The sequence below is a fragment of the Macaca fascicularis genome, chromosome 10 (assembly GCF_037993035.2).
Source record: "Macaca fascicularis isolate 582-1 chromosome 10, T2T-MFA8v1.1".
Classification (NCBI taxonomy): Eukaryota; Metazoa; Chordata; class Mammalia; order Primates; family Cercopithecidae; genus Macaca; species Macaca fascicularis.
The window spans coordinates 513,486-524,812 of NC_088384.1; the positions used below are offsets into that span (position 1 = coordinate 513,486).

At 50.3% G+C, this 11,327-nt stretch overlaps 1 long non-coding RNA gene across 1 annotated transcript in view; it reads left to right on the forward strand.

Moving 5' to 3' along the window:
• The window catches only part of LOC135965382 (uncharacterized), a 50,663-nt gene extending 43,144 nt beyond the window's left edge, over positions 1 to 7,519 (forward strand). Inside the window, exon 4 of the long non-coding RNA XR_010578258.2 lies at positions 7,123 to 7,519. This is a non-coding gene — a long non-coding RNA (uncharacterized lncRNA). The remainder of the gene's footprint in view (positions 1 to 7,122) is intronic.
• Positions 7,520 to 11,327: the final 3,808 nt, after the last annotated feature.

Genomic DNA, 11,327 nt, shown 5'->3' on the forward strand with positions numbered 1-11,327 from the left:
TTGTGTGTACCTGAGACAAGGGTCTAAATGTATTAGGGCCTTGATGTAATCTGTAAGACAGGTACAAAATGCCTATTTCAACGAGGCACTGAACAAGAAAGCGTGCTCTATTCAGTGCAATGAGAATGCTTCATTGTCATAGGCAAAGTAAAATGCCTCCAAGGCGAGCTTGCCATGTGTTTAATGACCTTGGACACGAGCCTCCTAAACCTGCCAGAAAGTGCTTCCAGCGTGGCTTCATGCAGTGGTTTCATGCAGTGGCTTCAGTGGAGAATGTGCATATGTGGCTGATACTGAGAGCTGCGCAGCACCCTCCTGACCTGACGCATGCCCATGTGTGGACCGTGAGCCGGGCAGCACCCTCCCGACCTGACGCATCCCCACGTGTGGGCCATGAGCCGGGCATCCTGACCTGACAGGTCCGCATGTGTGGACCATGAGCCGGGCAGCACCCTCTTGACCTGACGGGTCTCCTTGTGCCCATTGTGGGACCTCCGTCAGTCAAACAAGTGACACATGTCAAACTGAATGCAGGGAGGAGGGTCCAGGATTGCACGCAGGCTCCATGTCTCATCCTTCTGAGGCCTTCTGGGAAGCCAGGAGGGCAGTGGGGTCTTTTGCGTGTTTCCTCCTGGTGGCTATGAATTTGTACCAATGGCTTTTTGCAAAAGGGCCCGGAGGCGGAATCAGACCCTGTCTTAGAAAGGATGACGTCTTCACGGGCACCTCTTTCCGCCACTCTAGTGCTCCTGTGATTTTTCAATATGTGCACCCTGCAGACTTCAGCCTGTTGGTGTCTTGGGGGAATAGATACCAGGATTGTTCCAATGTGTGCAAACCTGAAACAGGAATTTCTCTGCGTTAAGTTGGTCACCAAAATGGGAGGTAAGGGGAGAGGGGAAGGAACTTCTTGGCCTCATCAGCCCTTTTCTTGAAACTCACAGTCAAACTTTGTCAAATTCTAGATGATGGTGCTTTAGTCGATGCATTTATGTATGTTATGTCTTGTTTTCTGAGTATGGTGCTTCGAGAATTTAAATATTAAGGTGAAATTGCCATGCACGGTTGAATTGGCACCATAATTTGACTCTCTGTAAAGCCTTTTGGTTTTCTGTTAGAGTGACTTACCATTTTTTGAGTTAACTGAAACAAACTCTGCTGTCAGCACGAAGGAACCACTGTCTAGTTAGGACATCCAATTAAATAGAATTCTCCTAAATAGAGCGTGCTCTTTTCATAAATTTTAAAAATTCATCTATTCATCAAACACATATTGAGTACTTATCACCCTGGTTGCTAGTCACTGTTCATATATATTTTTAAGGAATTACTTCCACCTAGCTCTGAAATAACATTGTATTTAGAATTTAGCCCAGAGGTGATTAAGCATGAACTTTTCTCAGCAGTCTTGTTTTCATTTTTACTTGATAACATGTTCTCAGACTCGGTGCCCAGCTGACGTTACTGTGCATTGCCCCAGGCACACACCTGGCCGGCGCTGTGTCTCTGGGGCTTTAGAGCAGGAAGGAAGGGCTGCCAGGTGTCTGGCCCTTCCATGTTTCCCTGGGGGAAGGATTAGGCCTTGGGCAGGAGTCTTGGCTTGTCTTACTGGATTAGCTGGTGTCATTCAGTCAGCTCTGCCTTGGTGTTAAGCTCTGGACTGACTCTGACCTCTGAGTGGCAGAGGAGAGGATGGCGTTTTAGAATCAGTCCTGCAGACCGGGGCACCCAGCAGGTCTCGGATAAAAAGTGGTGGCAATTGATCACTTCCCTTTTTGGGAGAACTGTGTGGATTGACTCAGACCTCTTTCTTTTGATTTTATCTTGAGACTTTGCAGAAGCAAAAATGCCTTTAAAAAAAATTAAATGATGGGCTTTTGTAATGTTTGTGTCTCCCCAAGATTCACAAGTTGGAATCCTCACCCGCGAGGAGATAGTGCTAGGAGGGGGAGCTTTGGGCGGTGAGGAGGTCGTGAGGGTCTCATAAATGGGATTTGTGCCCTCAGAAAAGGGACTACAGAGAGCTCCCTCGCTCCTTCCATGGTGTGCGGACCCAGTGAGAAGCGCCGTCTATGAACCAGGAAGCCCTCACCAGGCAAACCTGTCAGGCCTTGACTATGGACTTCCCAGCCTGAGACTGAGACTGAGAGCTGTGAGAAATGAACTTGTGTCATTTGCCAGCCCCTGCCCAGCCTGTGGTGTGTTGTTAGAGCAGCCTGGGTGAACGAAGGCAGGTCGTGAATTTTCTGTCATGCTTTCTGGCTTCAGATACTTGCTAGGGAGATGTCACCATCTTACCCAGGTGGAAGTGTCTGGAATCAGACGTTCCGTTATGATTTGACCTTGTTCTTGCCCCACGCCTGTGCCGTTCGCACCTCCAGGTGTCTCGGCTGCCCGCGGCCCCTCCAGACGTTTCTGATTCGGGGTGTGGTGCTGGTCGCGGCCGTGCCGTCAGTGACCAGGAGTAGGAGCTCGCGCCCCTCGTGAAGCAGCAGCCTCACCCGGAAGCTGCCGAGAAGCATTTGACAGAAGGTGATCGCGCCTCGAGACTGAAACTTCCTGTTTACAGGGAATGGAGGTGCATAGTAGGGAATTTCATGATGGCCCTAGAAACAGATGCCTCTGGGGTAGGGGATATTCTGCAGGACAATGCAATGATCTTCTCGAAAAGTGAAGATCACAGATAAAAGGGGTGCGAGGCTGTCCCTGACTAAGACGGGGAAGGAGAGTCACTCAGCACAGTGTGTGGCCCGGATAGAAAAGACGTTTTCGGAACGATTGTGCTACCTGAACATAACCTGGACAACGATGCTCTGAAATCATTCTTGTCTGCTGATGATGGTACTGCGGCTGCAGAGGGGCCTTTATTCCTAGGGAACGTGTGCCTGAGGACTCGGTGAGGCAGCAGGAGCCTCTCACCTTCAAGTGGCTCCAGAGAAGAAACAAATCTGTCTCTCTGTCTGATCTACAGAGAGAGTGAGAAAGCAAATCTAACGAAATGTTAGCAGTTGTTGGAGCTCCACGTGGAGAAAACTTGACCACTCGTTGTACTGTTCTTCCACTTTTTAAATATGTTTGAACATTTTCATAATGAAAATGTGGGAAAGTAAAAATAAATCTGGAAATTAGAACGGAAGTGAGCCCAGCCAAGTGCTCTTGGGTTCAGCCGGGAAGAGCCAACGGTCCGTTGGTGTTCTCTCGACTCGTCGTGGGGATTTCCTCCTCCTGGGTTCACCACCTAGTTTTCCTTGTGGTAGTTATTTTATACATAGCTATGAGCATAGGTGATACTGAAAACACACGTTTAGTGTGGTTTGTCATTAAGAATTTGGAGAACTGGCTAAATAAACCACTTGTACAGAGTTGAGATGAGCACTACCTGCCTCAGCGTCTGTGGTAACAGCTTCATTTGGGTGCAGAGCTTGGCAGAGGTTTGAGTGACTCTGTCTCGATGGTCCTCTGTCAGAGGACAAGGTTAAGCATCACCACCGAGGGCCCTGTTGAGCCTCTGGGCTGGAAGTAACCTCCCCCTGGCTGGTGAGGCAGCCTCTGAGGGCCTTTCCTGACAAAGCCCTTCACTGAGCTGCAGTTTGGCCATCTCTGCCCTCACCTCCCCGACTGCAGGGCCTCGAGGTCTCACCACCTCCAGCCTGAGCACCCAGTGCCCAGGGGCAATTTCCCACCTTCCCTGGGGGCTCAGGATTCTGGCTCCCGGGGCAGTGCCCGCAGCTGGGCCCCTCCTCCTGGGCTGGGGGTAAGGCTGGCCACGGCCTCCTGCTATGTCCCACTGGCCACTTCACCGCAGCTGCAGCCCTCACTGGGTGGCCCCTCCTGCTTCTGTTGGATGAGGAGATGCAGGCCTTCACCGAGGCTTCCTGGCCTCGCCCCTGCTGGCCCCAAGGCTGTGCCGCTTCCCCCTTCCCAGCCCCTGGTCTCTGTACAGTGTCTGTCCAGGATGTCTGTCCATCTGTCCTTGACATTCTGTCCAGAAGCAGCCACTGTCATCTTAGTTTGTGAGGGGCGAGCAGAGCCCAGGTGCGGTCGATGTGGAGATGCTCATGCACTTCAGTGTGCAGGGAAGTGAGTTCCTTCATATCTACAGCCTCTGCACAGCCAGCTGGGAGCTCACCCCATTCACAGGTGGATGTGCCTTGTTTTTTGGCCCAATCACCTGCATTAACTCAGAAGAATCACAGTTCCCTGCTTTTCTGTCTTTCGTGACCGTCCACCTCCCTCCTCTGCCTGGGGCTGAATGGTGGGGTCTGTCATGGGTTCGTGGGACCCTCTGTTCTTGTGCGGCCACCAGGAACTGTTATCCGGGCTGATTCCACAGGAGGAGTTTGGGGTGAGCTCCTGAGCGAGAGTTGGGAAGACTGACGTCTGTGTAAACCTTGCTTGTTCATGGTTATTCCTCTCAGTCTTCTTAAATTGTGAAAAATTGAGGACCATTTTGAAATATGGATTTAGGTATGGATTGGTGAGGAGAGAACGTTGATCTAATTGGGTTTACGTTTTGTGTGATAATTTTACACTATCCTTGGGAAAAACTGAAGATGTTGACAGGGTCATGAGAATCGTTTCTTTCTTTCTTTCTTTCTTTCTTTTCTTTTCTTTTTTTTTTTTTTTTTTTTTGAGATGGAGTCTCACTCTTGTTGCCCAGGCTGGAGTGCAATGGTGCAATCTCGGCTCACTGCAAACTCTGCCTCCTGGGTTCAAACAATTCTCCTGCCTCAGTCCCCCAGTAGCTGAGATTATAGGCGCTCACCACCACGTCCAGCTAATTTTTTGTATTTTTGGCAGAGATGGGGTTTTGCTCTTAAGGGCATTGTTCATTAAGTATTAATTGGTGGCCTGCCGTTGAAGTAATGTTAGTGTAGTGCTGACATCATCAGCCATGGCAGAAACTTACTTGGCATCCCTGGAAAAGAGGGCAGGGAAGCATAGTGCCCTGACACCACCTCATTCTCCAGTGCTACTTCCAACTCTGAGCTGATGGTCATTATGAGTGGATCTGCCCTGGACAATTAGTTTAGTGCAGCTGCCTTGGACAGTCAGGTTAAAAGTAACAAACCGTCACAAAACTCAGCTAATAAAATGTGAGGAGAGACATGGGACACCAGGAAGGGGTGAGGCCTGTCTCCCTGTGTGCCATCTGTGTGGAGCCTCAGTACCTAGGGGACAGCGTTTACACAGAGCCCCAGGTTTTTATTAGCATTTCCCTGAATAAAATGTCACTTGTGAGCTGCGGACTGGGAGGCTTTTTCTGATTATTAGGTTTCGTAATGTGGGATCATCAGTAGGCAAGGTGGGCCTGAGGGCCATAGGATCTGGAGACTGTCCAGGGCTGCTTTCTGGGGATGACAGGCTTGTCCCTTCAGCAGTCAAGACACCAAAGAGAGTCTTTCTGAGAATAAAAGAGAGAAGCTTTTAAGGAAAAAGGCAGTTTCTCTCTCTGTTTGGGAGTTGAGTGCATTTTCCTACATTTACTCGGAGATGTTCCTTGGTTCCCACCATGTGCCATCGCCCCGCTATGGGGTAGGGTCACCCCACCGCGTACCTAACCCAGGAAAACTCCTCTGCAGTTATTTCAGAGGCTGTGTGCATTTCTCTTGCCTCAACGGGTAGAGTGAGTTTTTCTTCCTACTGTTTTTAGTCAGTTTTCTTAATCTAGCCTGTTACTGGGATAAGTTCCAGAGACGAGCAGTTTTAAAAACAATCTTTGTACGTTGCGTAGAGAGCAGTCCACCTGTAACCAGTTTGTTCCTGGAGGTACCGCAGTGGCCTTGGTTACGCGAGGGCCCCGTGGCTCAGGATGGGCCGAGGAAGGAGTGCGTGAGCAGTGGGCACTGGCCGGAGGCAGGGGAGGCGTGGCCACCTGTGGCTCGAACTCCCCCCATCCACTCTACCGCACCGCTGGGACGTGAACATTCTCGCCCTGGACGTTTTGTCTGAATGTTCAGTGCCCAGGCTCTTGGGTACACAGGCGGCCCCGGGTTTTATTTCAAAAGGGTGTCGCGAACAGTGAAGTAACCCACGTGCCTAAGCTTTGATTGACATGAAGGAATGTAGAGGCTGCTGAAATCCTGGTCATTTTAGAACAAAGTATTTTATTAACAGTTTTCTAAAAGAAAGAAATCATTAAAAAATTGATCCCTGTTGAGGTAGAAGGATCTCGTCCTCATGCTCCTCAGTTCCTTCCAGAATCAGCTTCCAGTTCAGCTGCAGAACAGGTTCTGGTGGTGGCTGGAGCAGCCCAGGCACGTGCCGTCGGGTCTAAGTTCACACTGGTGCCCGTGTGGTCTCCAGTTACGGTGTGGGCCGTGGGGTCTGAGTTCACACCATTGCCCATGTGGTCTCCAGTTACGGTGCTGGCCATGGAGTCTGAGTTCACACTGGTGCCTGCGTGGTCTTCAGTTACAGTGCTGGCCATTTGTGCCTTTCTGGGAAGTTAGAAGGAGGATCATTTCATCACGTCTCTGTCCTCCCACACCTGATCTATGCTGGGCCACCGTGAATTCTTCCTTTTAACTGTTTCTCTCATCACGGGCAACACTGGTGTTCTGTGGTCAATGTTTGCCATTTCTGAAAACGGATTCTGTGTTTCTTTATATAATCACCTGGTCTCTTTTACGAATTTCGCTTTTCTTTAAGAAAATCATCGTGCTTTTATCTCTTCAATCTCAACTCTGTTCCCTGACACAGGCTCTTACCAGCTCGAAAATTAAAAGTAATCTTTGATTATACTTAATACTTTCTAAAGTTTTCAAAAGTTTATCAGCATGTGGGTTACTGAACATTGACTGTTTATTTAATGGAAAATTAGATTCTAAGTAGAGTATTAGAGTGAAAATGATCTTTTGATTTTATTAAAATATTCAGGTAAAAATATTAAAATGCCTTCGCCAAACTTCATGCCTGTGTAGCGTGAAAACATTAAGCTGCTCTCTGCTCCCGGGAATGCATGAGTAGAGTATGTGTTTGAAAGCGTCATTCCAGTCTTAAGTTTTAGGTATTCTTAAAGGGGTTGGCTGGAGAAGTGACATTTAGCATTGAGTGAACGTTTGACAAAGATTTGTCTCGATATAAAAATAGTTAAAAACAATCTTTAGTGTTTCCTGTCAGGGTTCACCCATTAAAGAATGGTCTTGTAAAAAACTCATCGAGAGTGTCGGCGCCCAGAGGTGCTACCTTGCCCACAGTTGTGTCATCTGCTGTCACCAGGCGACACGCCCAGCGTTTAGCTGCACGTCAGATGTGGCCACGGGGCCACAGGACATCCCTGCGGACGGATGTTCTTATGCAGATTAATGAGGATGGAGACCGCTGCAGAACTGTAAGCCCCCCAGGGGCTGACGGAAGCCTGGGAATACCCGAGACACCAGAGTCGCTGCTGCCCTGGGTGGAAGGAAACCTGCCCTGGAAGATGGGAAATGCAATAAGGAGAAAGTACCAGGGTACATGATGCTGTGAAAACGGAGATGTTTTAATTAAATTAACAATTAAAATCATTTTAATTATGTGAATTATTTGAATTCATGTTAGTTCTTTTTAGGAAATTAATACTTAAAGCAAGTTTGTTTTCTGAATTGTTTGATTTAATTGAGTCAGCACAAGAGTTAGCATTGATATCTGACCCTCTTCCAGGGTTGGGGCAGAGGAGATGGGGGCAGAGGAGACAGGCCTCCCACCCGCTTTCCCCTGGAGCTCAGCCAGAATTTCCCATTGAGGAGCCCTCAGCTCCCTGAGAGCCAGGAGCTCTTGCGGAGAAGCCGCTGTCGGCATGCCACCCGCTTTGATGGCCCTGCTCTGCCATCCCTGCGCTCCAAGGGCCGGACCCTGCCGCTGCCTGTGCCAGACGGGTCTCAGGGAGGTGCCAGCCAGGGGTTATGCATGGCGGGGCCTGGGCATCGCTGTCCAGATTCCGTGGCTGCCGGTTTCATTCTCTCGCTGTTTGTCCCCCTAGCAAGACTCATGAGGTTCCTTGAGGACAAGACCCCCTCCTGCCACCTGGTCTGTTTCCTGAACGTTCTCTGCACGAGTACAGCCCCGGGATGCAGCCCTCGGGAATCAGGGTGTCGGCCATAGTAGGGCGGGTCGCTCTGCTGGGCACCATGATGGATGTTAACCGCTGTGCTTCACTTCGGGGACGTGTTTAAGTACAAAAGTAATTTTAAAATTTCACCATTATTTCAAGACAGCTAAGAGCCTATTAGCACAGAATCCCTGGTCTGAATGAAATCAAACGGTTCTTATTAATTATTCATGATGCCACGAATATGTAGCCTTATTTTTTATAATTGCCAGTCTGTATAATTAACCTTTCATTTGGTTAAAGTACTTAACACTAAGTAGAGCTGTACTTTCAACTGTTTATAAAGCATATGGAAGAATGTTTAAATGTTTAATTAGAACCACTTTTTTTAGTTTCATAGAGAATTTTTTTTCTTGTCAACGAGGGTCTTTAATTATTTAAACCAAAAGAGAAAAACAGACCAGAAAAGAAAAACATCTAGTAAAGCTCGGAACTGTGAAGGTGGCATCATTCCGTTAGTCTCGGATTTTGCTTCCTGGGTTTGTGACGTGGTCAGAGTCCTTGTCTTTGATTTCCTAACACAAGTTGTTAAAGTTGGAAGTGAGTGTGAAATTGAGTTAGTCTAGCTTTATTCTTTCACGGATGAGAAGTGAATTATCTTCAGCAAGGTGGGTGCAGGCGTGGTCCCCGGGGGTCACTGTGGTGAACAGGCCGCCCTTGTGGGGAGCCAAGTTCGTCATCACTGGGACAGAGCCCAGGACACTTCCCCAGCTGGCCAGCCTCTTCCTAGAACCTCACACATTGCAAAGGATGGAGTCCAGATCTATACCGTGAAGAAACGAGGGTGGTTACAGAAAGCACCACGATCTCAGCTGAGTGGCTCTGAGCACCCCAACGTTGGGGCACCTCAGCATCCTGTGTGGCTCAGGCTGTGCCCAGCAGGGAGGCCGGCCCGATCGAGCTGCGGTCTCCACCCTGAGAGTGAGGGCTCCTTCCCCCAGCGCGAGTTAAAGCATCATGTGTCCACCTGTGCAGTGGCTGGTCCCAGTGGCCCTGGAGGGCTGAAACCCTGGGTCCCGCCACTGGTCCGGGGCATCCGTTTCCCCTTCCTGCAGTTCCTGTGTCTGTGTGTCCAGGGGGCTCCGATCCCTGTCTTAGGACCATGGCTGAGGGGTCAAGTTCACCCGCTTTGGAGCTGGCCCGGATCTTGGTTCTGTGGATCCTCGCTGTGTGGCTCTGGAGCAGTTCTGTCCTCAGGAGATGGATCCTCACAGCCGCCTCTTGGGGCCATGAGGAGAATTAATAGGACGACCCCCGGGTAGCTGCTCAAAGCCCTGTGCGGGGCCAGCCCTGTGTCTCCACCAGTTCCTTTGCTCTGTGCTCCCCCCCACTGTCACATCGCCAGCCTTTATTTCCTTTTCCTTAGACCCAGACAGCGAATGCTCCGCTGGTCTTGGCAGCCCCTTCTCTAGTCTATCCTCAAATCACTTCCTGACGGACAGCCATGACTAGCCATCGGCGTGACCAAAACCCCACAAAATAGAACCCAACTTTCCTATTAAGCTGTACAGAGCTGTCCCAGCCCCACTTCCCACAGGCTGGCCTCATTCACCATGGGATCCGTGGTTCTCACCTGGGGCTGGGGGTGCCCCTGGCATCTGGTGGGGAGTGTCAGGGATGTCCCTCCAGGCCCAGTACAGTCCCCCAGCCAGTGTCCGGCAGACAGCAGCACCCAACCTGATGTCCCTGTGGCTTCTGGTTCCCCGAGGCTGGCTGTGCTTTGCTGCCTCTACATGCTCTCAGACGTGTGCCCTCTCTCCACCTTCACTGGTTAGCAGTGTTCCATCCATTAGAGCTCAAAGCACTGCCTCCCGGCAATGCAGCCCCTTCTCCTGGCCTGCCGTCTGCCTGTGCCCCACGGTCTGTACCGTGTCCTCACGGACCGATCAGAGCGAGGCTCCCAGGGATGGAAAGGTTCCTGCTTGTGTCTGCTTGTGTCTCTGTCCCGCCTTCTCTGGACCTGGCACCGTGGCCTTTGCCGACAGAGGTCTTGGGTTGATTGTCAGCGAAGCAGACAATCTATATGGCTCTAAATGGCTGTGAACATGCTTGATTGGGTTATTTTAAAAATAGTTGTATATGTAAACATTTGAGTGTGACACAGGTGGATTTTTGGGCTAATGGTCTTGTTCTTCAGGGAGTAACCACAGGCCCATCTACAAGGACCATTTTCAGCTGATTTATGGAACGCTGTTCTACCTGGTTAATTTTCAACGTTATCTCAGCCTGAGAGGTAGGTCAGCATGTGACGAAGTTCACTGGTTTGAATCCTAATCTGCTCCTTAGGAGCTGCACCTTCCATGCCTTCGTTTCTTCCTTGGTTAGGTAGGGAAGGTATGAGCTACCTCAGAGTTGTGAGTGAGGCCTGCATCGAGTGACCGCATTAAAGTGACAAGGACTGCACCCGGAGTGTTGATATTTAAAGACCTTTAAACATCGCGATGCTGCATTTTGGTACCCAGGTAAAACAGCAAAGTTCTTTCAGATGCAGACACAGACCCTCGGTGAGGTGGGGGGCTGATGGCAGGAGGTGGACCACCGACCCTGTAACGAGGGCGTGGTCTGTTCGAGGCTGAACGAAGTGCACATCATTGCATGTACCACGGAAGTCCCTCTCGTGAAGTCCTGGAAGGGTCCATGTGGCTGAGCCGTGTCGTCTGTCCATGACGTCTGGCAGGAGCAGAGCTTTCGGGTGCAGCCTTGCTCTTGTGCGCACAGCCCTCAACGATCTCAAAAGTCTGAGGCTTAAAGCAGGCTTGGGGTTTCCTTACACCTCCTGGACATCTAATTTGCCTGGCAAACATGTTTTTCTTGGGTGTAAAGGTGAAGGAGTGGGTGATTCTGGTGAAAGTGTACTAAGTACTGCACTTCTGGGTCAGTGGCGCTTGGTTGAAGACACTATCTGCCCTGGATGGACATCTCTGGGATGGTGAGAACCGGTGGCTGGATGTCGCGGGGTTGCCAAGAAGATGCCAATTTTTTCCTTTTTCCTGAGTAACAACACCCTACTTTGTTTAGGGAAGCAGCACACCCAGCTGAAAATCCAATTATCTTGTACGGCGGAGCGGCTGGTGACACAGGTCCAGATGCTGGGATGCTGATGGGGGGTCCTGGAGTGGGAGGTGTCAGGAGGCTTTCCTGACCCACAGCAGCCCTGGGCCCTTGTCCGGCCTTCTTGCCCGGGGCATGACACCTGGAGGGAAAGCAGCTTCGGGGGCCCGAGGGCCAGAAGGCA